At 51.7% G+C, this 5,000-nt stretch overlaps 1 pseudogene; it reads left to right on the top strand.

Moving 5' to 3' along the window:
- Positions 1–5,000, top strand: part of LOC148225865 (large subunit ribosomal RNA) — a 10,183-nt pseudogene that overhangs the window by 1,923 nt on the left and 3,260 nt on the right.

Below are 5,000 nucleotides of genomic sequence, written 5' to 3'. Positions count from 1 at the left end.
GTCTGGGCGCGAGCCCGCCTGGAGCCGCCGTCGGTGCAGATCTTGGTGGTAGTAGCAAATACTCAAGCGAGGTCCTTGAGGGCTGATGTGGAGAAGGGTTTCGCGTTAACAGCCGTTGCACGCGAGTTAGTCGATCCTAAGCCCTAGGAGAAATCCGATGTCGATGACGGTGTAAAGTAAAATTATTATTATACAATATGTAAGACTACTGACAACACCCGTCGGGCGAAAGGGAATCCGGTTGCAGTTCCGGAACCCGGCAGCGGAACCGAATTAAAAATCGTTCCCTCTCACGAGTGCGTTCGTCGGGGTGACCCAAAGTGGCCTGAAGACGCCGACGGGAGGTCCGGAGAGAGTTATCTTTTCTGCCTGAGCGTTCGAGCGCCCTGGAATCCTATAGCGGGGAGATAGGGCTCGGAGCGCGAAGAGCATCGCCGATGCGGCGGTGTCCGGATCGGCCCCTCGGACCTTGAAAATTCAGGTGAGGGCAACGCGGAGATGTCGCGCCGGCTCGTACCCATATCCGCAGCAGGTCTCCAAGGTGAAGAGCCTCTAGCCGATAGAATAATGTAGGTAAGGGAAGTCGGCAAGTTGGATCCGTAACTTCGGGATAAGGATTGGCTCTGAGGGCCGTGGCGCGTCGGGCCTGGTCGGGAAGGGGGAATCGATCGAAACGGGGTGGTTTCCGCGGGCTGTCAGCGCCGCGTAACAACGGCGCTCGTCCGCTCAAGGTTTCGCGCCTCGCCTTGGCCGTACCCTCGGATCTTCCAAGCTGTGTGGCGGGCGGCGGCGCGCCCGGGACGCTTCGCGGCGCCCCGGGGCCGCGCCGTCGCTCATTAAAGCCTGTACGGCCGCCGGACGACGGTCAGCTCAGAACTGGCACGGACAAGGAGAATCCGACTGTCTAATTAAAACAAAGCATTGCGATGGCCCTCGCGGGTGTTGACGCAATGTGATTTCTGCCCAGTGCTCTGAATGTCAACGTGAAGAAATTCAAGCAAGCGCGGGTAAACGGCGGGAGTAACTATGACTCTCTTAAGGTAGCCAAATGCCTCGTCATCTAATTAGTGACGCGCATGAATGGATTAACGAGATTCTCATCTGTCCCTATCTACTCAGTCGCGCTCTAGTAGCCGTTGCGGGTGGACGCGTTCGTAGCGTGCTCCATCAAAATCGGCTGCCGAAGCGTTCCCAGTGTAGTTACAGTTTTGAAAATTGTCTGGCGCAGGCAGAGTCTCGTTGTGGTTCCAACGACACTTGTGTTGGGGGGATCACTCCAGGATTTCTGGCGCTATAGTGCTGGAAAGTTTTCCTAAGTGAAATTTGTGACAATAACATTAGATTGTAACAATAAATTTGTGTGACAATAACCACGGGTGACGCCCATTTGGGCGGACACGCCTGAGGGACACACCTGAGGGAGGGGCTCGAGGCAGGGGCCCTCAACCACAAAGGCCAGGGTTTGCCAACTTATTTTAATTCTTAATAATATTTTATTTTAATATAAGCTTTGGTGGTGGTACTTTGATTAATTCGAGAATCGTTTGTGGTGCCTACGTTTGTAGCATCGCAGACGGTTCTCTTTTTTTATTTAATTAAAATCGCTCGTGACGCTTTCACTTGAGGCGTTACGGGTGATAGTTTTTATTTTTATTTTTTTGTTGTATTTGTATATTACACCACTCGTGATGCTTTCGTGCACTTATAAAATTTAAAGTAGTGCGAAAGCGTCACGAGCGAATTTTTGTTTTTATTTTTTGGTTTATTTTCTATAAGTCTTTTTGCATATATTAAATATTAATTCTTAAGCATAATCTTATATATTTAAAATATGTCTAAACAGCCGGCCCCCAAAAAGGGGGCCCGCTCCAAACTTGGAGGAGACGGGGAATTAGACCCGCCGCCTATTACGACTTCTGTCTCAGACTCGAGAAAGGGCCCGGTCACTAGATCGGGTGACCCAAAAGTTGCGGCAGGATTACCCAAGACACTAGCCTTGGGAACAGCTATTGAAATCCAAGCGGAAGCCCCCGGTAAAAGGGCAATTTCTGTCTCACCGCAGACAGGTCAGGCTGCTTCAAAGCGCCCGCGAGAGGAATTCCCTCCTCTCGCAAAGCCTTTAACTGCTGAGGAGGACAAATCCTCACCAGATGCTATTTCGAAAGAGCTTAATACTTACATTGACTCATTAGACAGAATCTCAAGTGTCCAGAGACGTGAGCTACATACATTGGTGGCACGTTTACAATCAGCGACTAGCGTGCATTTGGCTCACCCCCCTGATGCATTAAAAAATCTGGAGTTGACAGTAGCAAGAATTGAGCGCCTAATCACTCCTCCAAAACCTACTTTGTCCAGTATTGTAAATGAAATTAGAGGCTCAGCCCCTTTAAGACCCAAATCTTCGTCCGTCCAATCTGTGGTTCGCCTTGTGCCTATTGAAGATAATTTTACTTCTTCGGAGCAGACAGTCGCTGCCTTCAAAAAGGCAGTAGACCCTGTTGCTGAGAAACTGCATATTAAAAAAGTACTACCTGTTGTGGGAAAAAACTATTCTAACATATTTACTCCAAATAAAACTGAGGCTCAACGGATAGTGGGTCTCAATCCTGCCCTACAAAAGGTGGGTTTGAGGGCCACTGTCCAGGGTACGAAGAACCCAAGGGCCATAATTTTGGGTGTCCCAAACGACGCCCAAGGTGACGAGGAACTTCTTACCACTATATATGAGCAGAATATGGAGGACTCTTTAAATATATCCAAAGAAGAATTTCTTAAAAACTCCAAGGTCGTTGTAAGACTGAATTCGAGATTTCCAAATTCCAAACACATTGTCATCTCACTCTTGCCTATTTGCCACTCTTTTTTAGTCAACCAAAACATTGTATACTTGGGCATGCAAGCCCATCGTATTCGTGACCATATCAGAGTAATAAGATGTTACAAGTGCCATCTTTATGGTCATTCGGCGCAGAATTGCAGGGCACCTCAGGCATCCTGCAATTGGTGCGGACAGCAGTCACATGAGAGCGCCTCTTGTCCAAACAAGGACAGGACGGTGGCTTGTGCGTCCTGCTGTCGCCTCAAGAGACAGCATTTGTCTCCGGCTCATAGGGCCGGGGATCAGTGCTGCCCTGTCTATAGAGCGGCCATAGCCAGGGAAATGGCCACTATCAATGGCTAGCCCTGACTGTGGTTATAGTCTAAAATTCGCCCAGCAGAATCTCCGCAGGTCAAGAGCGGCCACTGCGGAGTTCTGCTCTAGGGCCCATTCTCATGGAGTGGATGTGGCGCTCCTGCAGGAGCCCTACACCCGCTCCGGTAAGACTACAGGCGCTGGCTGCGACGCTAGGATCTACGAGATCCAGCCAGCGGGCGCCTCTATTGTGGTGTACAACAACAACCTGTGCGTCACTTTTCTGAGACACCTCTCGGATCAGTGGCGTGCAGTTGTTCACTTGTCCTCCCCTAATGTGAGTCTTCATGTGGTGTCGGCTTACTTTCAGTATGGCGACCCCCGTGAGGTTCACGTTGGGGGACTATCAACTGCTTTAGATGCTCTCGCTGGACGCAGTGTTGTGGTCGGCGCCGATCTTAACGCCCATGACCCACTGTGGGGTGACACCTCGCAGGCTCGCCGTAACAGGGATCCTGTGGGGAACTCCGCAGTGGTCAGCTTTGTGCTGAGCAGCGGATTGAGCGTCGCGTGCGGCATGGAGGAGCCGGTGCCGACTTACGTCTCGGCTACTGGTGAGTCCACCCCGGATGCGACGCTCTATTCCCTAGCTCGGCCCTTAAACTTAAGAAATTGGAGAGTTCACACTCAGGAGTGTCTCTCCGATCATAGACTCATTACCTTTGACTTGACCGCGGTCTCTCCTTGTAGCGATAACATCCTCTTCTCTCAGTCGTCTTCTGGACGGAGTTTGCTTCCCAAGCGGTTCCGTCTAGATAAGGCGAATTGGGAGAAATTTGAACAACTACTCACTAATAAATTACATACCTTTAATAACATTGACCCAGATCCAAATGTCCAGGCGGAAGCCCTCCAGACCGCGATCTTGTCGGCGGCTGATGGGTCGATCCCGCGTTTTGATTCGAAACCGCCATCTCGAAATAGACCGGAATGGTGGACGATGGCTTTGACGGAGGCCCGATGTGCGGCCAACCGGGCTCAGAGGGCCTACTATGCCGAAGTAAAACGGCTTAGTAGGTCAACTCTTGATGGCTCCGCTCCTTCTGAAGATCCCTTAGTTGGAGTCAGAGGGGCGTTCAGGTCCTCTCGCAACAAGTATAAATCTCTCATCAGGACTGCAAAAAGGCGTCACTGGAGGGACTTTGTTGAGAGAGAGAGCGTTAAAAATGTCTGGGGCCGCCACTACCGGGGCGTCATGATGCCCGATCGCGCGATGGCGTCGCTGTCGGGTATCGTTGACGGTCACGGTGTGTGCGCCATCGACTCCTGCCAGGCCGCGTCCAACATCCTGGAGGCCCTGATGCCGGGTGATCCAGCTTCTGCTGACTCCCCGTCTCAGGCCTTAATAAGAGCTCGGTATTGCGAGGATGCGAGGACTCCTCCATCAACGCCCATTACCGAGTCTGAGGTGGAGAGTGCTCTCGGACGCTTGCGTGTGAGGGCCTCTCCGGGCATTGACTGCGTGACCGGCGATCTCATTCGGAGATCGTGGAAGGTCGCGGCACCAATTATCGCGACAGTTTTCGAAAACTGTAGAGCGGCAGGCTCCTTCCCGGACATTTGGAAGTCCGGGAAGATGATCATTCTTAGAAAGCCGGGGGCCTCGGATCCAGCGAGTCCCAAGGCATATCGTCCCATTACTCTCCTTCCCGCACTGGGAAAACTATTGGAGAAGGTCCTAGTGGCCCGTATCGAGAACCATTGTCGGAATTGCGCTCCCTTATCGGAGCGTCAATTCGGTTTTAGGCCGGGTCTCGGCACGGAGGATGCGATGCTAGACCTTATATTACGAGTTGACGCGTTA

This window comes from Plectrocnemia conspersa, unplaced genomic scaffold, assembly GCF_051122295.1.
Source record: "Plectrocnemia conspersa isolate PC_06_02 unplaced genomic scaffold, ASM5112229v1 ptg000024l, whole genome shotgun sequence".
Taxonomy (NCBI): domain Eukaryota; kingdom Metazoa; phylum Arthropoda; class Insecta; order Trichoptera; family Polycentropodidae; genus Plectrocnemia; species Plectrocnemia conspersa.
Note: the sequence above shows the minus strand (reverse complement) of the source record. Positions and strands in the feature narration are given on the sequence as shown.